The following is a 26610-nucleotide window of genomic DNA, read 5'->3' as shown; positions in this document are numbered from 1 at the left end:
CCCAATACAGTTCCCTTGTTTCCGTGATGCCCTGCAGTGTCACAATGTCCCTGGGCACCAGGAAACCCTACAGGGTTGTGAACACACCTGGTGCAGGTGGCTCAGGGGCAGCTGCAGTGGAGCTGCAGGTTGAACTCTGGGGGGAGTCCAGAGAGACAAGAGGCCGTGAACTGTTGACTTGGCACAAGAAAGGGCTCAGGGGCCTGTGATGCAACCCAGGGAGGGACATTGAGAGATACTGCAGGAGCAAGAGCTGAGACTTGAGACTGGGGCACACTTGGACTGTGAGAGGATAAAGCCAAGGTGTTCCTTTGTTGGGAGTCCCTCCTGGGAGGCACCAGCTGGGGCTGTTTCTGGGTTACTGCACTGTGAACCAACTGCTTTATGGAATGAAACATCTGAGACTGCCATGGGAAACCTGGGGTGGAACCAGTGAGGAAACCTGGTCTGACTGAGAGAGTGGGGGTTATGGGAGGGTCCTGCAGGTCCTGTCAGGGCACTTCAGCCACCACTGTGAAGGGGCTCTGGTCCCAGCAGTGAAAGTCTCTGGAAGTGGGCGTATGATGGCCAGAGAGTCTCAGAATGAGGAAGACCCATTTCTCAGACCTTGAAGTTTCCTTAATACATGGACAATGCAGAGGAAGTTGTAGTTTTCCAGTGTTAAGCCCTACACTGCTTGACACCAACAGTGTCCCTTCTCATGTATCTTTTGTGAAGACAAAAGGGTTTGTTTTTAAAATTAGTAACACTTTAAATGACCTGTTTATTCATTGATACCAAAATCACATAAAAGCAATTTCTGGTTGATGTGGTACCACAGAAACCTGAGCTCCATCCTTACATTCAAGCTGTCTGATGAATGGCCTGGCTGGAGAATAGCCAAGGCAGTTTAATATAAATTTTAAAAAGAAAAAGAAAAGCCCTCTAAATACAGAACTGAAGCTGAGCTCACTCCACTATTGAGTGAGCTTCCCCCCATTAAGACATAATGACATCTCCTGCCAGTTGTTGTAACTGGGTTCTCTCTTACAAGACAGTCACTTCTAGAGAAACTTAATCTTTGGCATGTGTTGTAAATGTGCCTTCATTAGATGTCACACTGTACAAATCTCACCCCTTGTTTTTTTCAACTGGAAATGATGGAGCTGTTTATTGAGAAGGGTTTTTTTGATCCTGATCACAGTACAGTGGGAGGTTTCATCTCCCTTGGGCTACTCAAAATCTTCTCAGATGATCATTAAAATACTGGTTATCACCTGAGCATTGCTGGAGCACTTAACTTCTGAGTACTCATCTTTTTCTTCTCCACCCTGACATGCTGGCTGCATTATCAGTTTATCTGATCCATTGTATACAATAATAAATATCTTATAAATTCTCCTGTCTGGATTAAAGCCCTATTTAACAGTTCTATATCCCAATTAGTCCATAGGATGGAGGGAAACAAAGGAATACAGGATCACTGTTTCTACTGATTCATGAACAGGAGGGATTCATGAATTTCACAGGCCACTGTGTTTCAGCTATCCATGTCACCCTGTTATTTTTAAATATTTTCTGATTACAAGCTTCCGGCTATATCATGGTGCTCACCCGTGGGAGTGAGTGAGATGCAGATTATGAAGGAAAATTCCTTCTCATCTCCAGCTATAGGAGTTTGATCTCAGGAAGGAGAAATGATACATTTATGCAAATGCACTAAAGCATTGTACTGCTTAGAGTCCTGCAAATCATGGGCCTTTATAAGGGTGTTACTTGCCAAAATATGTAGACTGGGTTCTCCACATGCCTGGAAGGTGATGGCTGATACTGCTCTTCACTTCCCATTTCTTTCTTATTCTGAAGGAATGATCTCTGAAGTCCATCCCAAACAGATATTTGCCATCTATTGCTTAACATTTGTAGTATTTCTCAGTAAAAAAACACCTTGGACATTGTTGTGATTTAACCCCGTCCAGCTTCCAAACCCCTCACAGTTGCTTGCTCACACTTTCCCCAACAGGACTGGGGAGAGAATTGGAAGGCTAAAAGCTGGAAAACTTGTCAGGTGAGATTAAGACAGTTTAATACAGAAAGCAAAAACCATCACACAAGCAAATCAAAACAAATAATGAATTCACTGCTTCCCAAGGGCAGGCAGGTGCTCAGCCGCTCCAGGATAGCACAGCCCCATCCCATGGAATGGTGACTTGGGAAGATAAATGCCACCGCTGCAAACATCCACCCCTTCCTCCCCCTTCCCCCAACTTTCTATCCTGAGCATGATGCCATAAGCTCTGGAATATCCCTTGGGTCAGATGGGGTCACCTGTCTTGGCTGTGACCTCTCCCAACTTCCCCTGTACTCCCACTCCATCTCCACTGTGACCATACGAGAGGCAGGAAAGGCCTTGGCTCTGGCCAAGCTCAGCAAGGACAAACCCATGTCTGTGTTCTCAGCCTTGTATTCAGCACAACCCCAAACACAGCTCCACCACCACCCATGCAAAGGAAACTGAGCCACCCCAGCCAGAACCAGCAAAGGCGCTCTGAGGTCTCCACACAACCTCGCCTTCTCTAAGCTCAACAGCCCCAGCTCTCTCACCCTGTCTCCATAGAGAAGATGTTCCAGTCCTCTTACCACCAACTTCATGATGTCCTCTTCACTTTCTCTGACAGTTCTAAGTCCTTCTCATGTTGGGGACACCAGACCTGTGCTCAGGATTCCAGGTGGGGTCTCACAAGGGCAGAGTAGAGGGGCAAAGTCACCTCTCTCGATCTGCTGGCCACTGTCCTTTGGATGCAGCCCAAGACTCCATTGGTTTCTGGGCTGGGAGTGCTCACTGCCAGGACCTGCTGACTTTTGCATCTACCATCATCACAAAGTCTTTCTCCACAGGGCCACTCTTGATCATTTCTCCATGCAGCCTGTTGGTGTGTTTGGGATTGCCCTGACTCTGGTGTAGGGCCTCGCACTTCACTTTGTTGAACGTCATGAGATTTTCATCGGCCCCACCTCTCAAGTCTGTCAAGGGCCCTCTGAATGGCCCATCCCTTCCCTCCAGTGTGTGCTGCACCACACAGCAAACAAATTGCAGGTGCCTCAATCTCTCTGTCCACATCACCAACATAGATGCTGGTGATGTATTGGCCCCAGTATGGACTCCACTTGTCACTACTCTCCACATGGTCAATGAGCCATTGACTACAACACTTTGCATGCAGCCATCCAGACAGTTCTTTATCAATTAAGTGCTCCATTCATCAAATACATGTCCCTCCACTTTGGAGACGCTGTTGTGCGGGACAGTGTCAAATGCTTTGCATAAGTTTAGACAGAAAATATCAGCTTTTCTGCCCCATCCACCAATGCTGTAGATTGGCCATAGAAGGTCACCAAATTTGTCAGGCATGATTTCCCGTTTGCCAACTATGTTGACTGTCACCAATCACCTCTTTGCTTTCCATTTCCTGGGAGCTGGGGCTGTACATGGTACTGGTGGTACTGGGAGCACATCCAGGTGTGGGTAAGGAGCTCTTACGGGAGCTCAGATCCATGGTGTGGGGAATGGGAGGGGGCTGAGACCTCAAATGGAGTTCAGGGGGCTTGGAGGTACTATGGAAAAGGCATAGGAGAAGGGTGGAAAAGAGGAAATGAGATGATGTGAAGGGGGGTCTCATGACATCCTCTCTTACCTCTACCAACAGTTCCCTGGGGTGCTCAGGGTGCAGCTGCAGTCAGATGGCAACAGAGGTGGGGGGATTAATGCTTGGGTTCATCATCCCTCCTCTACCTGCACAAGGTGAGCAGGAGGCAGCGGGGGGAATGAGGGGCATTCCTGGAGTGTCTCCTGTGCACGAGAACTGCCCCAGCTCTGAGGTGACAACGGAGCTGGGCTCCTAATTTTGATGGTGGGTTATTGAGATTGCTCTTATCTCCTCCTGAGCCCACCTCCCACAATTGAGTAAGCCTGGGAATTGCTCTCACACAAAAGGTGGGACAGAAAGCTGTTGCTGGTCTTTCCCTCCCCTGGGCAGCTGTCATCTGCACAGCAACAATGGGCCCAGTGTTGTACTTCCCAAGGAAAGGCACTGACATTCACTTCAGGAGCCCACCAGCAGAACTTGGTGCCACCCATCAGTGCAAAAAGCAGAGCCTGCAGTAACCACAGATACCCCTCTCCATGTCTCTTTCTCTCTTGCCATGCTGGTGCATCTCCCCATCCCTCTTTTGTTCCCAGGATCCCATTTTCTGTTTTTTTCTCTACCTCCTTCTTGCCTACCTCCTGCTTTTCTCTTCTCTCTTTTCTTTCTGTCCTGCAGGACAAATGGGGCAGGCCAGGTGGGACCTATGACTTGAGGGGTGACCTGACCAATAGTTCCCAAAGAGATAGCAAGGGCCTTCCAGGGTTCTTTCATTAGTGCCTGTATTGGGCTTGTGCGGCCAAGTTTTGGTGGCAGGGGGGCTACAGGGGTGGCTTTTGTGAGAAGCTGCCAGAAGCTTCCCTGTGTCCAAGAGAACCAACACCAGCTGGTTCCAGGACAGACACACCACTGCCAAGATTGGGTCAAACAGAGATGGCAGTGACACCCCAGGGATAATGGATTCAAGAAGGAAAAAGTTCTTGCGCACTCCCTCAGGTGCAGAGAAGAGCAGAGTGGGAACATGTGAAAGGAACAGCTCTGCAGACACCCAGGGCAGTGCAGAAGGTGGGGCAGGAGCTGCTCCAGGTGCCGGAGCTGCCTGCAGCCCCTGGAGGAGCCTATGCTGGAACAGGGGGATGCCCGAAAAGAAGGATGTGAGCCCGTGGGAAGCCCGTGCTGGAGCAGCCTCCATGCAGGGCCCCATGGATCCCTGGGCAGAGGAGCCCACGCTGGAACAGCTTTGCTGGAAGGACCTATGGGGACACACACTGGGGTTGGGGAAGGACTCCCAACTTCTGTCCCAGAGCAGCAGGAGGAGGAACAAGATACGATGAACTGACTGTGACACCCATTCCCATCTCCCTGTGCTGGTGGAGGGAGGAGAGCCCGGGAAGGAGGGAGGAGGGGGTCAGGGAAGGTGTTTATATAATCCATTTTACTTTTCATTATCCTGCTGTTATTTTGACAGGTAATTAATTCAATTCCTATCCCCACCAGTATGTTTTGTCTGTGAGTGCAGTCCCTGGTCCGGCCGGCGATGCTGGGCCTGATGCACCCAGCACACGGATTGCCCCTCCTGGATTCCAGGCCACTGCTGACTCGGATCTGCATGGGCATCGACCAGGATCGCCTTGCCGCAGCTGCTCTCCAGACTCTGTTTTCCCAGTCTATACACACAGGTAGGGTGCCTGGAAGAGGAGGAAGAAGAGGAGAAGAAGGGATGAACAAGGAGAAGCAGGGGGAGGACGCGTAAAGGACGACGAGGAACAGCAAGGATTCAGCAGAAAAAGAAGTAGCCGGAGAAGGAGACGGAGGAGGAGGAGGAGGCGGGAAAGAGGAAGGGAAGAGGGGCAGGAAAAGGAGGAGCCACAAGCTCGCAGCCCGTTGTAACTGCAGCACCCCCGCCCGGGGAGCATCCAGCCTCTGTTCTCCCCTCCGCATCCCACAGGTGACGGGGAAGGGGAGCTCGCGGGGTTCCTGGTAGAGTTTTTCTGGGAGGGTGATCTTGGGATCTTCCGGGAATCCAAAGCTGAGCCGGAAATGCTCCCGGAGAGGATCGTGGAGGGTGTCCGGAAGGTGGGGTTTTTTTGGAGCGGTCCCGGTGGCGGGGCCGGGGGATGCCGGGTTCCCAGAGCCGCGGGGCGGGTTTCTGCTCGGGGCCCGCCGCCTCCATTGTCAGCCCGCCCTCGTGGCCATCGCCCGGTGCTGGCTGGGGGATGGGACTCCGGTTTTGGGGACCCTTCGAAAGAGCCGAGGGGTGGGGGTGAGCCCCGGAGAGAGGCCGTACTGGAGCTGGGGGATCCTCAGCCGCCTGAAGAGGGGTCGAGCACGGAGAGGGAGAAGCCTGGAGAGGGAATACCCTCGGGAGCCGGAAACGGAGGACTCGGAGCGGGGGACTGCCGGCAGCCAGGGGAGGGGGATAGGTTGGAGAGGGCTCCCCCAAGGAACGCCAAAGTGGGAAACCCAGGGTGGGAGGGAATTCTGGAACGCCCAGCATTTTGAAGCAGATAGCGAGAGGAGAAAGCACGCACAGGACTTCCAAAATCCTTGGTATCCCTAAGCAGGGGGACCACGGCGGAGGGGGAGGGGGAACGGGGACACGACCCACTGGACCCCCAGCAGCCCAGAGAAGAGCGAGCACCAGAGCCTCAAAGTGGGGAGACCTCTGGGATTCTCGGGACCCTTGGCATCCTAGAATAAGGATCCCCAATACACGGAGGAACCCCAGCAGCCTGGAGAAGGGGGACCATTGAAACACCAAAGTGGAGAGACCAGAGAGGGGGACCTCCTGGGAGATTTTTCTCTGGCAGAATCTTGATATTTTGAAGTTTTTGGGAGTGGATCTTGGTGGTTTTATTGTTTTTTGGGCTAAATCTTGGCCATTTGTAGTTTTTTCGGGCTGAATTTTCTATTCCGGAGTGGGTTTTGGCTGAATCTTGGGGTTTGGGGGGCTGTGTCTTAGTATTTTGGGACTTTTATAGAGACAAGATGCCCAGTGACTTCTAGAGATGGACTTGGGCAGGAGGAATCTCCAATCCAGCACACTCACATCTTGTTTTTTCTGCCAAAACCAGGATTTATCATTCCCTAACTTTGGCCAGATGGAGGAGGAGACTGCGAGGAAGAGGAAGATGCTCTGGGACACCCAGGCAGGTGAGGAGGAAATCATTGCCCCTTTCCCTCTCTCTTTTGCCTCATCTCCCAGCCCAGCATTGCCCCTGGCTGCAGGACAACCCCAGCTGTCCTGCTGGGTAGGAATTTGGGGGGATGTCTTTCCCCTTCCTTCTAGCACAGAGGCAGATCTCCTTCCTCTCCATCTTCCTTCTCCCTTCTCTTTGTTTCTCCCTCCCTTTTCTTCTGGTTTTTCTTTCCTCTTCTTGTTCCTTCTTCTTCCTTCTTTTCCTTGTTCCTTCTCTTTCCTGTCTCTTCTTCCTCCTTTTTCTTCATGCTCCTTCCTCTTACTTCCTTTTCCTCATTTCTTCCTCTCCTTTCTCCTTCTTCCCCTTCTTTGTTCCTTCTTCTCCTTCCTCCTTCTTTTTCATTCCTCCCCTTCTTCCTTCTTCTTCCTTCCCAACTTCCTTCCTCTCCCTGTTCCTGCTCTTTCTTCCTTCCTATCTCTCCCCGATCCCTCCTCTCCTTGTTCCTTTGACTTGCTCATTCCTTCTTCCTTCCTCTCCTTTCCCTTCCTCTCCTTCTTCCCTCCTCCCCCAGGGAATGACCTGCACACAGAGACCAGGGAAGACAAATCCCCATGTCAGAACCTTGGGGAAGAGGCTGTTTTAAGCAGCTCCACAGCACAGGAAGTCACCAAGGAGGAAAAGCCCCCGAGATCCTCCATGAGGCGCAGCTTCAAACCCAGCCCAGGGAGCTCTGAGGAGGAAAGACCCATCCTGTGCCGGGAAGGCAGCCAGAGCTTCAGCCAGAGCTCAGAGCTGGTGATCCATGAGCAGCTTCCTGACAGGGAGAAGCCCTACAAGTGCTTGGACTGTGGGAAGAGCTTCAGCTGGAGCTCCCACCTGATCCGCCACCAGAAGATCCACACTGGGGAACGTCCCTACACATGTGGGGAATGTGGGAAGAACTTCAGCCAGAGCTCTGACCTGGTGGTCCACCAGCGCCTTCACACAGGGGAACGCCCCTACAAGTGCTTGGAATGTGGAAAGAACTTCAGCAAGAGGTCCAGCCTCACATACCACCAGCGCTTCCACACTGGGGAACGGCCACACATTTGCTTGGAATGTGGGAAGGGCTTTATCCAGAGCTCCCACCTCATCAGCCACCGCCGGCTGCACACTGGGGAACGGCCATATACCTGCTTGGAGTGTGGGAAGAGCTTCAACCGCAGCTTCAGCCTTGTCATCCACCAGCGTGTCCACACTGGGGAACGGCCCTACGAGTGCCATGAGTGTGGGAAGAGGTTTCAGACCAGCTCCGATCTCCTCATGCATCAGCGGATGCACGCAGGGAAGAGGCCCTTCCGCTGCTCTGATTGTAGGAAGGGTTTCATCCGTAGCTCTGACCTGGTCAAGCACTGGCGCATCCACACTGGGGAGAGGCCCTACAGGTGCTTGAAGTGTGGGAAGAGCTTCACCCAGAGTTCTGCTTTGACCTCACACCAACGGACCCACTGGTAAGAGAAGCTCTACAAGCGCTCCAACTGCGGGAAGAGCATTGGAGGATCCATGCTGGGCAGAGCATGGGAGTGACCCATGTTCCTGGTGATCCACATTGGAAGACATCTGGCTTGTGGTCTCCACATCCTTCTGGTTCCCCATAGGCACCTGGATGAACAGAGGGGCAAGAACATCCATTGGGACACAGACTGATGTTGGAAATTCATTGGGAAGAGTGGATTTGTTGACTTTAGACCCCAAAAATCTCATCTGCTCCATCCGATAATTTCTTCCTCTGGTATCAAGCAACACTGGATGATCTTTAGGGCCATTTCCAACCTAAATAATTCCACGATTCTAATTCTCTCTGGCCCATGGGTGTCTTGCACAGTCAAATGGTGGTGGACTGGTGCAAAGACCAAAATTTTGAACACAGTGGGGTAGAGACCCCTTTTAAAAAGGCTCTTCCACCCACCCAAGCCAACTCCATGGACACTCACACGATGCTGACATGTAAATCTTTTTATTTTGGCCTTGATTTTCTTTTGATTCATGTTTATCCCTTAAAAACACCCAAGGCTGGGGTAAAAAAATTGAATAAAACCTCTGAACTGCCAACATTTTACTGAAATTTTGGGGTTCTAGGGGATATTTGGAGAAATGTGGGAGAGTTTTCTCCATTGTTTTGCCGTCCAAATCCAAGAGGGATCAATCTGTTACATAAAAATTACTCAATCCTGCTGAAAATGGCTAAATCCCAACCTTAAATAGCTCAGTCTCACCCCCTAAGGGCATGATTCCACCTCAAAATGGCTCAATTCCACCCCAAAAATCATGTGATCCCACAGCACCCCCAGTACCCCCAGGAGGGGTGTGATGGGGATTGGGAGAGGTGGGATGTGAATTGGGAGGGTTGGGATGAGGTTTGGGGTGGAGTGGGATGTAGACTGGGAGAAGTGGGATGGAGTTTGGAAGAGAGGAATGGGGTTTGGGAGGGGTGGGATGGGATAGAGGAAATAGGGTTTGGAAAGGGGATCTTCATGTCAGGAGGAGTGGGATTGGGATTGGGATTGGGAGTGGTGGGATGCAGGTTAGGGGCTGGAATGAATTTGGGGAGGGGTGAGAAGGGATCTGGAATAAGATAGCAAAAGATAGGGGATGTTAAGGATGGGGGGACCATGTCGCCAAGGGTGTTTCAGGGTATCCCCCAAATCTGTGGAGGTTTTGGAGTATCTGCCATTCCTGAAGAGATTTTGAGATATTCCCCATTCCTGAGAGGATTTTTTGGGCACCCCCCTTCCTGAGCAAGTTTTTGGGGTACCCAGAATCCTGGGGGGTGGTGGGAGGCGGGGGGGGGGGGGGGGGGGGGGAGATGTGGCTCTGGCACTTGGAAAAGGGGGTCCACAGCTCCTCCACTTGGAAAAGGGAGTCCATTTTGGGGAGGACTATGTTGCTTTCTGCTAGTTTTGAAGTATTATGGACGGCTTTTGGGAATATACTGCTTATTTTCAGGGGTTGAGGTGACTCCCCGCTATTCTTGGAGGCTGCAATGATGCCCTCATTATGGGAGGATGAGGTGATGCCATTTCGGAGAGGATCTTGCTGTTTTCTGCCAATTTTCAGGTTATAAATGGCTTGTGGAGGCCCCTTGCCTTCATTTTGGGAGGTTGGTGTGACCCCATGATTCCTCCGGTGGCCGAGGGGTTATAACCGGCTTGTGGGGGTCCCCCGATTGCAGGGCACGCCCCTGGAGCAGAGTGTGTCCCCTTGCTGCAGCCCCGGCCCTGCGGCAGCGCTCAGCCCACGATAACTGCCCCGTGTCGGGCAGACCCGCAGCGCCCAGTGCTGCCCACCTGCAGCCCCCCTCGGCCCCAGCGCCCCCTGCCAGGGGAATTTGGGGAGGGGGGAGGTGAGGGCACCCAGGCCGGGCCCATCCGCGCTGTCCCTGCAGGGCCCGGGCATGGCCAATGCTCCGCGCGGGTCCGGTCTGGTGCTCCCGGGGCTGCTTTGGGACCTCCCCCGCTGCACAGGCGGCTGTGCTTGAGGCTGGCGGCACCGCCCAGCACTGGGGATTGGACAGCTGGGGACAGCTGGGGCCCTGCTGGGGACACTGGTGGCGCTGGGAGAACCCCCGGCTGCAGGCGTGGAGCGCTCAGGGAAAGGGGATGGGGGTGGAAGGGTGTGACGGTGTTCACAGGGATCTTAGGATGAGGGAAGAGATGAAGATCTGACTCCGTGTTTCAGAAGGCTTGATTTATTATTTTATGATATATATTACATTAAAACTATATTAAAAGAATAGAAGAAAAGATTTCATCAGAAGGCTAGCTAAGAATGAAAAAAGAAAAAATGATGACAAAAGAATGACAATGATGAAAAAAGAAAAAGAAAGAATGATGACAAAGGCTTGTGGCTCGGACTCTCTGTCCGAGCCAGCTCACTGTGATTGGCCATTAATTAGAAACAACTAACATAGGCCAATCAAAGATCCACCTGTTGCATTCCACAGCAGCAGATAACCATTGGTTACATTTTGTTCTTGAGGCCTCTCAGCTTCTCAGGAGGAAAAATCCTAAGGAAAGGATTTTTCATAAAAGATGTCTGTGACAGAAGGGGGGGAAGCAGGGAGGGTGACGATGGGAAGCAATGAGGACAGGACGGGAAAAGGGTGGGTAGGACCTCCCCACACCCAGAGCAGGGGATGGTGGGCTGGGGATCTGAGGGCAATGGGAAAGAGGTGGAAAGTTTGGTCTGGGACCCATAAACAGAGTGGGAGGGATATGGAATCCACAGAAGTCAGTGAAAGGGCCACATCAAACCCCCAAATTTAGTGGAGGTAGGTGGCAGCCCCAAACCAAGCGGGGGTGGGGGGGGGCGGGGTGGGGTTGGGACCACCCTGAACCTAAGCTGTAGGGGGAGATGGGGATTGAAGATGGGAAATGAATGGGAGAATGAGGAAAATTGGGGGTGGGACAGTGGGCAGGGACATCCCATGGGAGTCCTGTACCCGAATGCTCTGCCTGAATGGGGTCAAACAACTCGAACAATGCCCTGTTTGCAAACATGCCAGCAGTAAATGAAGAAGTAGGTTTCCACTGTTTTTGGCATTAAATGACAGTGAGATAAGATACAGGAGATCTGTTAAAATACCGGGATAAAGGAACAACCAAGTGATAACTTATCCAAAGCTGCTGAGCTGGCACAGACTGACAGTGCAGGCCTTCAGACTGTAACAGCCCCATCCCACATTTTAACTGCAGAGTCTCCTGACGTATCCAGTTCACAGGGGGAGAGGGATGTTGAGATTCTTCCGTGGAATAAGGATACCCCCTCAAGGACTGGAGCTCCCAGTGCTGTGTGAGGCAGGGAGTGGCAGCACCTGTTTGGAGCTGGAAATTGTGTGCGGGCGTGGGGCTGGATAACAAGAAAATGTCATGGAAACAGGAACTAAAGTCTTTAACTCTGTAATTTCACTATTAGAAAGCAGATTTATTTCGGTGCTAGGTGTGTGCAGGTATGACTCCCCTATCACACACACTCAGCTACCTCTAACATTTGTTTGTATTGATATAGCTAATATATATTAATACATTTCCCAAACTCATACATATATGCTAAACATTTCCCTCAAATTCATTTACATATTTAAATCACTTGGAACTCATTTACATTAGAGTTGGGGGTCTCTGGTGGTCACTTGGGGAACATCCCATTCCTCAAATTATCCCTGTTCATCACAGGCCTCAAAAAACAGCTGCTTCTTGAATGCATCCCAGCTCTGCATATGGATGGATCATCAGGTCTCTGCACAGTGTGGGTCACTGTGGATCATCCAGTGTGTGTCCTCCAGCGGGTGAAGAAGTTGGACCAATAACCAAAGCTCTTCCCTGCTCTTCCCCCCTCCTCCCCGCTGGGGCACTCACAAGGGCTTCCTTTATTGATGGGTGCAGTGTGAGGCCAAGGCAGAGCTGCAGAAGCTCCTCCCATACTCCCAACACTCATAGGGTTTCACCCAGCCGTGACTGTCTTGGTGGGTGATGAGATTGGAGCTATAGTTGAAGCTCTTCCTACAGCTGGTACAGCAGAAGGGCCTCTACTCTGTGTGCATCCCCTGTGCATCATGCCTGATGAGATTTGAGCCATTCTGAAACCTCTTCCCACACTAGGGACACTTGTAAGGCTGTTCCCCAGTATGGATCTTCTAGTGGCAGATCAGGTAGTAGGTGATGTTAAGGCTCTTTCTGTAAGAGCCTAAATGAGAGATGTGGGACTCCAGGCAGCTCTTCAAAATGCAGTTTATTCCATCCAAGGTGTTACAGCAGTCCAGGATCATGGGTGACAGAGCTGTGCCTACAGCTGTCAGCTCCAGGCAGGCCTGGAGACCCTTTGCTTTTGGTTACATTGCATTCTATATTTTTCTTTGCTGAGCATCTTAATACAGTAGAACCAATCTATACCTTAACTATTATCCATAGCCTATCATAACTACTATAATTACCATATTCATGTTACTATTCTCCAATCGCTAAAAGATAGTACACTACAGTTTAAGCTAGAAGTTGTTTTCAGTTTTCTTGCAGTGGAAAATTCTGAGACCTGTTTTTCTACTTGCAACATTTGCTGTTTTGTTTGCCTGTGCTATCTTTCTGCTTGGTAAAAACATCTTCTTGTTTGGGGTGGGTTTATCTTTTGCTCTAAGTCATAAAAACCCCTTCTAACTAACACACCCTTTGCCTTCTTGGTTATCCAGTAAGACTGACTCAGCAATTTTCTTTTATATCAAAACTTGCTTCCATCTCTATTCCTTCATCTGACTCTATATTTAAAAATCTTTCTGCCAAGCATACATATCTGTGAGACTTGTCAAACTTTCATCCTTCCCAACATCTTCCCACATTCCTGACATTTGTAAGGCCATTCCCCAGTGTGCAGGCACTGGTGGGTGATAAGGCTGGAGACATCAGTGAAACTTCCCACATTCCTCACACTGGGTGGTTCTCCTCTGTGGATCCTCTGGTAGCAAATCAGGCAAGAGCTCCAGTTAAAGCTCTTCCTGCATTCCCCACAGCTGTAGGGCTGCTCCCAAGTGCCCGGATGTTGGTGGGTGATAAGGCTGGAACTCCAGCTGAAGCTCTTCCCACATTCCAAGCACTTGTACGGTTTCTCCCCAGTGTGCAGGTGCTGGTGGGTGATGAGCTCAGAGTTTCAACTCAAGCTCTTCCTGTTGTCATGGCATTTGATTTGTAGGGCTTCCCTTACTGGTGGGTCTGTTGGTGTCTCATCAAGGCAAAGCTCTGGCTGAATCTTTTCCTACGTTTGGGACACTCGTAGGGCCTCTCCCTGGTGTGTGCCTCCTGATGCCTGATGAGATGTGAGCTATTCCAAAACCTCTTGCCATAGTCAGGATACTCATAAGGTACTCTCCTCCATGTGTGTCTGTTGATGTCTGATGAGAACTGAGCTGCTCAAAACCTCTTCCCACACTCAGTACACTCATAAGGCTTCTCCCTGCTGTGGAAGTGCCGGTGGATGACCAGGTGGGACGATGGACAAAGCTCTTTCCACAGTCAGGGCACTTGAAGGGCCATTCCACTGTATGCAGGCTCTGGTGGGTGAGGAGCTTGAAGCTCTGGCTGAAAGTCTTCCCACATTATCCATTATTGTAGGGACGTTCCCCAATGTGCAGCTGCTGGTGGGAGGCCAAGGTGGAGACATCATTGAAGGTCTTCCCACATTCCCCACGTGTAGGGCCGTTCGCAGCATGGATGGGTGGATGAGGTGGGAGCTCCAGCTGAAGCTCTTCCCACAGTCCAAGCACTTGTAGGGCTTCTCTCTATCATGAAGCTGCTGCTGGACCCCCAGGTCAGAGCTCTGGCTGAAGCTCTGGCCACTTTCCTGGCACAGGAAGGGTCTTTCCTACTCAGAGCTCCTGGGCTGGGTTTGCATGCAGCCCCTCCTCATGTGGGATCTCCAGGGTTTTCCTCCCTGTTGGATTCCTGAGTCATGAAGCTGCTCAAAACAGCCTCTCTTCCACAAGGTTCTGCTGTGGGAATTTGTCCCCTTTGGTCACCATCCACAGCTAATTGTCTGGGGAGGGAGGGAGGGAGGGAAGGAGGGAAGGAGGGAAGGAGGGAAGGAGGGAGGGAGGGAGGGAGGGAGGGAGGGAGGGAGGGAGGGAGGGAGGGAGGGAGGGAAGGAAGGAAGGAAGGAAGGAAGGAAGGAAGGAAGGAAGGAAGGAAGGAAGGAAGGAAGGAAGGAAGGAAGGAAGGAAGGAAGGAAGGAAGGAAGGAAGGAAGGAAGGAAGGAAGGAAAGGAAGGAAGGAAGGAAGGAAGGAAGGAAGGAAGGAAGGAAGGAAGGAAGGAAGGAAGGAAGGAAGGAAGGAAGGAAGGAAGGAAGGAAGGAAGGAAGGAAGGAAGGAAGGAAGGAAGGAAGGAAGGAAGGAAGGAAGGAAGGAAGGAAGGAAGGAAGGAAGGAAGGAAGGAAGGAAGGAAGGAAGGAAGGAAGGAAGGAAGGAAGGAAGGAAGGAAGGAAGGAAGGAAGGAAGGAAGGAAGGAAGGAAGGAAGGAAGGAAGGAAGGAAGGAAGGAAGGAAGGAAGGAAGGAAGGAAGGAAGGAAGGAAGGAAGGAAGGAAGGAAGGAAGGAAGGAAGGAAGGAAGGAAGGAAGGAAGGAAGGAAGGAAGGAAGGAAGGAAGGAAGGAAGGAAGGAAGGAAGGAAGGAAGGAAGGAAGGAAGGAAGGAAGGAAGGAAGGAAGGAAGGAAGGAAGGAAGGAAGGAAGGAAGGAAGGAAGGAAGGAAGGAAGGAAGGAAGGAAGGAAGGAAGGAAGGAAGGAAGGAAGGAAGGAAGGAAGGAAGGAAGGAAGGAAGGAAGGAAGGATCTTGTTCCTGAGAGCTTTCAGAATAAGCCCCCAAGTAGTAGGTTGTTTTGTGGTATCCCCTAGTCTTGAGTGGATTCTTAGGTATACCCGGTTCCAGAAGTAAACACATGGTTCTGACACTTGGAGTGGGTCCCTTTGGAGAGCCCATTTTGGGGAGGACTGTGCTGCTTTCCATGAATTTTGGAGATAATGAACAGGTTTTGGGGGCTTCCCCTAGGAGGGGCGTTTGCGGAGGGGGCAGTGGAGGGTGCCCAGGCCGGGCCCCGCGGGGCCCGGCCCTGCCCTGCCCTGTGGGGCTGCTCCGCACTGGGCCAGACCGGTCCGGACCGGGTTTGGGGCTGCGGCACCGCCCGGCGCTGGGGATGGGGCGTGCGGGGGAGCTGGGGCCGTACTGGAAGTGCTGGGGCCGTACTGGGAGTGCTGGTGGCACGGGGAGCCTCCGTGACTGCGGGCGGGAAGGAGTAACGATGGAAAAGCGGGAGAAACGTTGGAATAACGGGGCGTGGAACTCCATTCTGAGGTAGATGTGGGGTCTGTCACCCCTAAACCGTGGTGAGAGGTAGCTGGAGTTTGGAGGGACGTCAGGAAAGGGTGGGAGAGGGGGGATAGGGGGAGGTGGGACAGCGAGAAAGAGGTTCCTATGGGGATCCCCGGCTGTCCTCCATCACTTGAGCCTCGGAGCTGCTCCTTCGGGCTTGGCAGGAGGGAGGAGGACCCACACTGGGGAGGGGAGTCCCCAAACTCCCGGTCAATCCCTGTGGAGGTGACTGGGGGGCTTGGGGGGGTTACCCCATTCCGTAGCCAGTGCTGTCGTGGGGTTAGGGTAAGCTTAGGGCGGCCGTGGTGCAGAGGAGAAGAAAGGGCGGCCACGGAGGAGGAAGAGGAGGAGCAGGAGCAAAACCAGGAGGAGCAAGCAGTAAGAGGAGGGATGAAAACGGAGGAGAAGGAGGAAGCTCGTGGTCCACTGCTTACTGTACCGCCCCCGGGAGCATCGTCTCCTTCCCCCCAGTGTTCTGCAGGTGAGCTCGCCCTAAATATCTCGGGGCATCCCCTGCAGGTGGGTTTTTTTGGGGGTGTCCTGATGCGGCTGCCGGCAGAGCAGCGGTGGCGGTGGCGGTGGGCGGGGGAATGCGGGGTCCCGCAGCCGTACGGCGGTCGCACAGTGCCGGCAGTGGGGGCGACGCCGCGGTTTGGGAGAGCCGAGGAGGAGAACCCCGGCACCCTGAAATGGGGGCACGGAGGAGGCAGAACCCCCGGCAGTCTGGAGCGGAGAGGGGAGAACAGAGCGGGCAGCCTGGAGGGGGGAGTCTGGAGACGGATGTGTGGTAAAATCAATCACTGGCTGTGAAGAGCCAGTGCTCACAAAGGAGACAGAGGAGCCCTGCAACCTTATTCGAACAAAGGGAGAGAGTCCACTAGGGCATACACCTGTGGGGACTCTCCTCATAAAAGGAGGATGCAACCTCCTTCTATCCTAAACTTTTGGCCGCGTACTGCCATCTTTGTTTCCCCATCGCCTGAGGTACAGCCTTCCCGAACCACCTACTGCATATTCCCCTAAAGCTCAGAAGTTCAAACTGTCTGGGTTCTGCAACAAAGTCATACAGCTGGACGTTCATGAGGGCCTCTGCACACATTCTTTCAGAACCTGATTGGTTATTTCAGACCTAGTCTTTTGTGAAGACATTAAGACCCATTTCTCTTATCAGGGGGTCCCTGGGACTCCAGACATGCCTAAGTAGAGAGGGGAGAAAGGACTCCTGGGACACCTCAAACATCTCTAAACAGCACCCAAGAAGAGGGGAAGCCCAGAACCCATGGGAGCCCTAGCAGCCCAGTGAAGGGGCACCTCCAGAGCCCCAGAAAGAGACAACTAGAAAGGGAGAACTGCTGTGAGGGTTTTTGACACTGAGTCTTCATGTTTCTGAGGCATTTAGATATACAAGATGACCATATAGATATACATGAGATATACTGGGGTAGGAGGAACCCCAGTCCAATGAGCTCATACCTTGATTTTTTTCAGCCAAAACAGAATTTGTCTTTCCCAAGCCTTGGCTGGATGGGGAAGACTGTGGGGAAGATACTCCAGGATACTCAGGCAGGTGAGGAGGAAGTCAGTGCCCCTTTCCCCTCTCTCCTGCTCCATCTCCCAGCCTAGCATGGCCCCCAGCTGCAGGACAACCCCACTGCCAACACTGTCCTGCTGGGCACAGACTGGGGGGATCTCCTTTCCCTTCCCTCTGGCATGGAAGAAAATCTCCTTTCTCACCTTCTTCCTTCTTCTCTCTCCTTGTCCTTTTTCTTCCTTCTGCTTGTTCCTTCCTCCCCCAGGCACTGAGCTGTGAATGGAGACCAGAGAGAACAGATCCCTGTGGCAGTACCTTTAGAAAAAGGCCATTTTTAGTGGCTCCACAGCACATGAAGTCAACAGGGAGGAAAAGCCATGGAGATCCCCCACAAGGAGGGCCTGCAAACCCAGCCTATGGTGCTCTGAGGAGGAAAGACCCACCCTGTGTTGGGAAGGCAGCTGACCTGGTGGTTGACCAGCAGCTTCATGATGGGGAGAAATCCTACAAGGGCTTCTTGGAATGTGGGAAGAGCTTCAGCAACAGCTCCAACCTCCTCATCCACCACTGGGTGCACACGGCCCTGTGAGTGTGAGGAATGTGGGAAGAGCTTCATTCAGAGCTCCAGCATGAGCTGCCACCAGAAGATCCACACAGGGAACAGCCCTAGAAGTGTTTGGAATGTGGGAAGAGTTTTATCCAGAGCTTCAGCCTGATGTGCGGCCCACCAGAAGATCCACACTGAGGAATGGCCCTACCCCCCGTGCTTGGAATGCAGAGAGATTCAGCCTCCTCTTCCATCTGATCTACCACCAGTGTCCACGCTAGGGAATGATCCTACATATGCTTGGAATGCAGGGAGAGCTTCAGGTCAGGCACCTGCCTGGTCTGCCACCAGAGCATCCACACTGGGGAACAGCCCTACATGTGCAGGGAATGTGGAAAGAGGTTTAGTGACTGTTCCAACCTGATCTGCCACCAGAACGTCCACACCAGGAGGAGGGTCTGTGAGTGTCCCAAGTGTGGGAGGAGCTTCTCCTGCAGCTCTGCCTTGACCCAACATCAACAGTCCCACAGGTAAGGGAAGTCCTGTGAGTGCCCTGCCTGCAGGAAGAGCTTTGTTCACTGCTCCAAGTTCACCCATTAGAGGACCCACATTGTGTTATCTATGGTGACCATGTTGGGACTTGAATCAGCCTGGTGATTCAAGTTGGTCACAGACATGGTAATCCAGCACTGGCAGAGACAAAGATTTTGGAGACAATTCTGTGGGAACCCCTCCAAAAAAGGCTCTTTCACCCACCCAACCCTATCCGACCCAACCCAAACCCACAGATACTCAAACAGTGCTGACATGTAAATTCTTTAATTTTGGCCTTGAATTTCTTGTGATCTATCCTTTAAAAACACCCAAAAATGGGTAAAAATAAAGAACCTTGTCAGAGATGTGTAAAACCCCACCATTTCACAGGGACTTGGGGGGGAATTTGTAGTCTGGGGGATATTCAGGAGGATTTGGGGTTTTTGAGGGAATTTGGAGGAGTTTCCTCCATTACTTTGCACCCCAAAAGGTGAGGGGTTCTATCCATCACCTCAAAACCACTCAATGCCACTGAAAGTGTCTCCATCCCAGCCCAAAATGGCTTGATCCCACCCCAAAATGACTCAATACCACCCCAAAAGTATTCAATTCCACAGCATTCCAAACCCTGGAAGGGAAGGAAGGGGATGGGGAGGGGTGGGATGTGAATCGAAAGGGGTGGGATATGGACTGGGACAGATGGAATAGGGATTGGGAGGGGTGAGAAGGGATTTGGGAGAAGTGGCATGTGAATTGGGAGGGGTTGGATGGGGTCTGAAATGAGACAGCTGAAGGTTGGCAATGATGAGGCCCAGGGGGACCCCGTTCCTGAAGGGGTTGCAGGGTATCCCCCAGTTCTGCAGGGGTTTGGCTAATGCCTCACCAGTTGTCAGGCAGACCCACAGTGCCCAACATTCCCCACGTGGACCCCACCTGAACCCCCCCCTCACCTTCAGTGCCCCCCAGGAGGGGAATTTGAGGAGGGGGAAGATGGAGGGCATCAAGCTGGGCCCCCCCGCGCTGTCCTGGCGGGAGCGGCTGCAGTGGGGCTGAGTGTGGACAGGAGAAGCCAAGAGCCCAGCGCTGCCCCAGCCCGACCTGCCCCAGCTCCATCCCTGCCCCTCCTCCGGGATGCTGTGGGTTTGGGAGGCACAGGAGACCAAGAGTGGGTGCTGGGCCTGGGGAGAAGAGGAGAAGGGATAGAGGAGGAGGAGAAGGAGGGATAGAGGAGGAGAAGATTACTTCTAAGGATAGAGGAGAAGATTACCTGGCTAAAGCACACCAAGAAAAAGGAAACAAAAATCCAAAATCAATCAATCCAAAGTGAAATAAACCCAAAACAATTTATGTAGCTCAGGAGGTTCTGGGGGAGGAAGAGGTGAGGGAAAAAAACCAGAAGAGGGTAAGGATGAAAAGGAATATGGAAGACCCCACTGTTGAGTCACAAGGGTCAGAGTTGACACCTGTGCAGAACTGAGCTTGGATTTCAACAGTTCAGGCTTAAAGGCCCAATAGCACTTAACTTAAACTTAACAACACTTAACTGAAACTCTAACTTCACATAGAATTTATTACACCACAACAGGAACATACCCACAGGCCCAAATCTTCCCACCAGGTGCAGGGCAGAGCCTTGAGGAGGAATGGGGGGCTCAGCCCAGGACCATTTGGGGGTGCCCCAAGTGCAGCAAACAGGAGAGTTCCCAGCTCACAGAGGCCCAGCACAGGGAGGTCGCTGTCGCAGCTGCTGCAGCCCAGGAGAGTTCCAAGGGTGTAACGTGGAGTCGGTGGTCAGAGACAGAGACACACTTCAGAGTTACAAGTGGCAATAATAGAGAGAGCTTTATTGTCTGAACCCAGCTTTATACAGGGGGTTTGAAAATGCCCCAGTCTAAACCGCTCATTGGTCTGATCTTACCACCTCTCAGTTCTCTGAGCAGTGAGATGTCTGCAGCTTAGGGTGCAGGTGTGATTGGGTGAAATTGCCCAGTACAAGCCAGCTTGTACTGTAACTCAAAGGCCTCACTCACTCTGGGCTGCTGTTTATGGGGCCCAAGGGATGGGCTTTATTCACAGACATTGTCCATCCTGGCCCAAGCTCAGGCTGGTGACTTTCTGGGAAAGGTTGAGAACTAAAATATTATCCCTTTTGGGATGTTATTCAGGCAAAAAAAAAAGTTTCCAAGGCTGTTGGAGCTTGTTGGACAGCACCAGTCCCTGGAACAGACAATGCTGGTGATAAACTTAAGAGGAGTTAAGCCCAGGGGCTGCTTGTCAAGGCCAAGGCCTAAACAAGTATTTCTCAGATCATAGTGTTGCCTGATAGGAGGGGGGGCTGGGTAGAGATTTTCCCAGGCGTGTCCACTGATGTTTCATGAGATCTGAGATGCTCTGAACCCTCTTCCGACATTCCTCACACTTGTAAGGCTATTCTCCACGTGCCCGTGCTGGTGAGTGATGAATGGAGATGGAAGAAGAGAATTTCCAGAGCCTGGAGCTGGGTGAAACGTAGACAAGAATCAGCATGGGATGATGCAGAGTGGCTTTCTAACGGAGTGCCCAAGCTGTTCCTGTCCAGCTCCACTCTGGAATGCCGTTCTGGAAGTGGCACTTGGCCTTTCCCGTCCGCTGGAACACCCCTGTGTGGGCAGGGACACAGGTCATGATGTGCCCCCGCCACAGCGACTCCCAGCACCCCACAGCCGGCTGGGAGCTCAGGAGGCCATGCCGGACCCCCCTTTCCCATTCCCCTCTGCCCCACCGGCTTCTGGGCGAGGGAAACCCTCCAAGAGCCACCCAGTGAGGATCTGCTTCCCCCCAGAGCCGCAGGGAACTCCTCCAGGGATTACGGAAGGGAGCTATAAAGGGAGACCCTTTGGGAACCACTTTCCCGCTGTGCCACCTCCCTTCATCTTCCCTCTCCCACTCCGTTCCCATCGTCCCCCCGAATCCCAGCTCTCCCCATCTCGGTTCGGGGCTGACCCACCTCCTCTACCATCTTCTCCCTTCTTACCGTGTCCCGTCCTGTTCCTCCCAGAGACCCCTGCCCGCAGCTGATGGCGGCGCAAGGGAAGAGGAAGAGGAAGAGCAGGAGCCGGAAAAGGAGGAGAAACTGAGACACGACGAGGAGGAGGGGTCTTCATTTTTATTCCTGCCTCGAGTTGTACCAGGGACAGGAGGTCAGCTTCTGTAGCTGTCTGATCTTCTGCAAAGGAGAAAAAGAAAAAGCAGCAGAAAGTCGGAGAGGAAGAAGAAGAGGAAATTCGCGTGTCCACCGCGCCCTGTGTCCGCAGCCCTCCCGGCCCGTGGAGCATCTCCCCCGCCGCATCCCGCAGGTGACCGGGGAGGGAGGGGGAACCTACCTCGGATATCTGGGGCGTCCCCGGGAGGTGTTTTGTTCCACGGGGGATCCCGGCCGTGCCCAGGGGAGGATGCGGGGTCTCGCACGCCAGCTGGAGATCGCCTGCGGGGGCAGGGGATACCGGTTCTGGCTGTCCCTGGAGTGGGACACCGGAGAGGGGCGATAGGTGTTTGGAATAGCCCCGGAAGACTAGAAAGGAGGAAGCACAGAGTTAACGGGGAGGGCAGGATTCCGTCGACCCTGAAACGGGGGACTGGGAGGGGGGACGTCCCCGGCATCGTGGAGTGGGGCAAGCCTGAAGAGTGGGAGCCCTGGGACCCCCCAGCAGCCGAAACAGAGACTCAGAGGAGAAGGGACCCCTAGGACCGCTAAAACTTCCAGCAACCCTAAGCAGGACCCAGGAGAGGGAAGACCTCCAGGACCCCAAAATGGAGAGACCAGAGACGGGGGTATCTTGGAGGACTCCTGTGCTGAATCTTAATATTTTGGAGGGGTTTTTTTTCCTGCATAATGGTGTTTCAGAGGTTTTCATGGACACAAGATACCTGGTGACTTCTAGCAATGGACTTGGGCAGGAGGAACCTCCAGCTCAGCACACTCACACATTGTTTTCCCCTAAAACCAGGATTTGTCATTCCTAAGGATTGGCTGAATGGAGGAGGAGGCTGCAAGGAAGAGGAAGATGCTCCAGGACACCCAGGCAGGTAGGGAGGAAGTAACTTCCCCTTTCGCCCTCATTTCTGCTCCATCTTCCAGCCGAGCATGGCCCCCAGCTGCAGGACAACCCCTGCTGCTAACACCATCCTGCCAGGGATGGATGGGGGGATCTCCTTCCCCTTCCCTGGCACGGAGGCAAATCCCATCCTCTCTTTGTCCTTCCTCCCCCAGGCACTGAGCTGAAGGCAGAGATCAAGGAGGAGAAATCCCCCTGGCAGAACATTGCAGACGAGGCTGTTTTGAGTCCCTCCACAGCACAGGAAGCCAATGAGGAAGAGAAGCCCCAGAGATCCCGCACAAGGAGGGGCTGCAAACCCAGCCCAGGGTGCTCCAAGGAGGAAAGAGACCCCCTGTGCCAGGAAGGCGGCCAGAGCTTCACCTGGAGCTCAGAGCTGGTGAAGAAGCCTCACGTGGGGGAGAAGTCCCACATATGCTTGGAATGTGGGAAGAGCTTCAGCCGGAGCTCCCACCTCCTCCGCCACCAGATGATCCACACGGGGGAACGCCCCTTTGAATGCTTGGAATGTGGGAAGAGCTTCGGCCGGAGCTCCTGTCTGATCCGCCATCAGGTAATTCACACAGGGGAACGGCCCTACAACTGCAAGGAATGTGGGAAAAGCTTCAATGACCGCTCCAACCTCCTCACCCACCAGCGCCTGCACTCCAGGGAACGGCCCTTTGAATGTTGGGAGTGTGGGAAGAGCTTCAGCACCAGGTCTGACCTGATTCAGCATCAGAAGATCCACAGTGGAGAACGGCCCTATGAGTGTCCTGAGTGTGCAAAGAGATTTCGGACCAGCTCCCATCTCCTTCTGCATCAGCGCATTCACACGGATGAGAGGCCCTTCCGCTGCCCCGACTGTGGGAAGGGCTTCAAACGTAACTCCCACCTCACCCTGCACCGGCGCATCCACACCAGGGAGAGGCCCTACGAGTGTCCTGAGTGTGGGAAGAGCTTCTCCAGCAGCTCTGGCTTGACCCAACACCAGCAGTCCCACTTATAAGGGAAGCCCTGCTTTGGAGGCCCAGGGGCCCACCATTGGAGCTGTAATACCTCAGCCCTGGAAGGGCAAAGGTGACGAGGGTCAAAGAGAGACTCCCTCTGAATACAATGGTCTCACCTATAGGCATTTCCAGTCTCATGTTAATGCAACAGGCTTTATTGGTATCAGCCAGTTAAACTGCCCTTTTTTCTTTTTAGGTACTGCCCCTAGAATGTTCTCCCCTCTCTTGTCCCCTGTTGGTCCCGGTTTACTGTGGTGATCTGCTCCTGGTTACCTCATTGGTTCCCAGTTTGCTGCCGCTGCTCTGCGCCACTTGTACTCAGTTCGCATTGGCCCTTGAGCCTTGGATCTGCCTCTTTTCCCCCCCATATGAAACCCTGTCCTCAGCCATCTGTCCTTGGACCCTCTTCATAGCAATAAACTAGGTTTGGAGCTCCACACAAAGACTGTTCATTAGCAGTTTAAGCAAGCCTGCTCTGGGAGTGCAGGTCGTTCACAGAGGCTCATTGTGGACACCCCACAACACCCTGAGAATGCCCTGACTGTGAGAAGATCTTCATCTGCTGCTCCAGCTTCATCACCCATCAGAGGACCCACATTGGATGATTCACAGTGACCGTCACTGGACTGAGACCTGCTGATCCATATTCCAGGTGGCCCGTGTACTGGTTTGTGTGGCCAGGTTTTGGAACTAGGGGGCTACTAAGGTAGCTTTTATGAGAAGCTGCCAGGAATTTCCCCATGGCCAGCAAAGCCAGCACCAGCTTCTGGACAGACCCACAACTCACCAACACCAAGCCCATAGGAGATCACAGTGACACCCCAGGGATAATGGATTCAAGAAGGAAAAAGTTCTTGTGCAGATGGAATCGGGTGCAGAGAGGAGTGGGAACATGTGAAAGGAACAGCTCTGCAGACACCCAGGGCAGTGCAGAAGGTGGGGCAGGAGCTGCTCCAGGTGCCGGAGCTGCCTGCAGCCCCTGGAGGAGCCTATGCTGGAACAGGGGGATGCCCGAAAAGAAGGATGTGAGCCCATGGGAAGCCCGTGCTGGAGCAGCCTCCCTGCATGGATCCCTGGGCAGAGGAGCCCACGCTGGAACAGCTTTGCTGGAAGGACCTGTGGGGACACACACTGGGGCTGGGGAAGGACTCCCAACTTCTGTCCCAGAGCAGCACCTCCCAGGAGGAGGAACAAGGTGCATTATCCTGCTCTGATTTGGTTGGTAATAAATTGAGGTCCTTTCCTCAGGATGAGTCTGTTTTGCCTGTGACAGTGTTTGGGGAGCAATCCCTCCTGGTCCTTATCTCAATTCCTGGGCCTTTCCTTTTATATTCTCTCCCGTCCAGGTGCAGAGGGCAGGGACAAAGCAGTTTTGGTGGCACATTGCATCCAGTCAGGGTCAGCCCGCTGGAGGGGGTTGGTAGTGGCCTGTGAGGGTCCCCGGACATCCCCCCTCGAGCAGGGTGTCCCCCCTTGCTGCAGCCCAGTCCCTCAGGCAGCGCTCAGCTGAGCAGAGCACTTGGTGCTGGTGACTCGGCAGTGTCCAGGCAGACCCGCAGTGCTCAGCCTGGACTCCAGCTGTGACCTCCACCCTCAGCGCTCCCTGCCAGGGGAATTTGGGAAGGGCACATGTGGAGGGCGCCAGGGGGGGCCCCCAAGCTGTCCCGGAGGGGGCAGCTGAGGCAGGGGCCCGGCCCTGCCTGGGCACGGCTGTTGCCCCCCCCCACTCTGAACTGCTCCGGACTGCTCCGGACTGGTGCTCCCAGCGCAGCGCGGCTGCTTTGGGGCTGCTGCTCCCTGCCCGGCCCCGGCCATGGGGCGAGGGGCGGCAGCTGGGGCCCTACTGGTGGTGCTGGGAGTCCCCCCAGCTCTGGGTTGAGCAAGGAGGCAGGGGAGGGAACTGAAAGATGTTTGAGAGGACACCTAAGGGAAAGTGGGACAGTGGGAAAAGGCTTCCCAGTGGGGGACCCTTCGCGTCCCCTGTCACTTGATCTCTGGAGCGATTCCCTGGGGCTCTGAGGGGGGGATGAGATCCACAAGGGGAGGGGCCCCAATCCCCTTGTCCATCCCTCAGGAGCAAATGGGGGACTTCCCTCACACAGCAGCTGGTGCTGCAGTGGCCATGTGGCAGACTGGGGGCTGGAAAGGGGGGTCCAGAGTGGCCCCCTGAGCTTCCGACCTGATGTAGGGTGGTGGGGGTAGGGGGGTGCATCCCCTTGCCCACACAGTGGTGTTCCTGGGAAAAGCCCATGTGGGAATCCATAAAAACCAGAGGGTTTTGGGAAGGTGGTAAAAAAGACAGGCCTCAGATGCAGCAGGAATTGTGAAGTGCTAACACAGCAGAAAAAGATAACTAAGCGGTAGAGAAGACGTGAGAAATAGAAAAATAGAGCTGTGTAGTTTGGCTTTCTAAGTTGCAACAAGTTTATTTAGTATATATCTAGAAGGTTATGCTTATGAATAGAGCTTTGTTCGTTGTCTCTTATAAACGAGCCATTGGGTTTGAGAATAGGCCACTATTGTTTTAACCAAAGCTACATGTGCTTAAGGTGATTGGATAGAACTACTGTCAGTATGCTTTTGCTCTATGTAATTGGCTAACACGGCTTTATGGTATGTTGTAACATTAAGTTTCTTTGGTTTTCCTGCCGGACCAGCAAGCTGTTAGCATCTCTCCTCTCCATTGTCATAACCATGTAATGAGACTGATGATGAAAATAAATAGCTCACGACGCTGATCCCAGTGGCCCCGTCCCGTTTGTGTCTGAATATAAACTGCCGGCGTCAGCCCAGAGTCACTTCCTGAACGGCCTTGAGTGGGTGAGGTTCATGGACAAGAACATCTATAACCTAAAGCAGCTCCAGCACTTCAACAGTGATTTGGGCACTTTGAGGGGATACCCCATATGGGAACACCCAGGCCCAGTACTGGAACACCCAACTGGAATTACTGGAGAAGAGATGGGCTCAGGTACTGCAGTACAGGGACACATACTGTTGGCACACCCCAATCACCTGGCATGAGCAGCCGTATTTTTGAGGAAAACAGCCCCAAATCTCCATAAAAATCCCCAAATCCTCCTGATTATCCCCCTAAATCTGAAATTCTCCTTGAAATCAAACTGAAATAGTTGGGGTTTGAAGATCTTTGTTTAATTACTTTATTTTAGCCCCAATTTCATCTGTTTCTAAGAGATTAAAATGGCTCAAAAGAAAACGAAGGCCCAAATAGAAGGATTTACATGTTGATGTCATGTGAGTATCT

General features: G+C 52.9%; 1 long non-coding RNA gene and 1 pseudogene across 1 annotated transcript; one reads left to right on the top strand and one right to left on the bottom strand.

Annotated features, from left to right (window-relative positions):
• The first annotated feature begins 5591 nt into the window (after nt 1-5591).
• LOC118700745 (zinc finger protein 345-like) lies at nt 5592-26083 on the top strand (annotated as a pseudogene).
• Nucleotides 19815-21360, bottom strand: LOC118700786 (uncharacterized). Its single transcript, XR_004982341.2, has 2 exons — nt 21276-21360; nt 19815-20901 (listed from the first exon to the last, which is right to left on the bottom strand). It is a non-coding gene; the product is annotated as an uncharacterized LOC118700786 (long non-coding RNA).
• Nucleotides 26084-26610: the final 527 nt, after the last annotated feature.

Source organism: Molothrus ater, chromosome 33 (genome assembly GCF_012460135.2).
Source record: "Molothrus ater isolate BHLD 08-10-18 breed brown headed cowbird chromosome 33, BPBGC_Mater_1.1, whole genome shotgun sequence".
NCBI classification, from domain to species: Eukaryota; Metazoa; Chordata; class Aves; order Passeriformes; family Icteridae; genus Molothrus; species Molothrus ater.
This window is presented reverse-complemented; position numbering and strand designations above follow the sequence as displayed.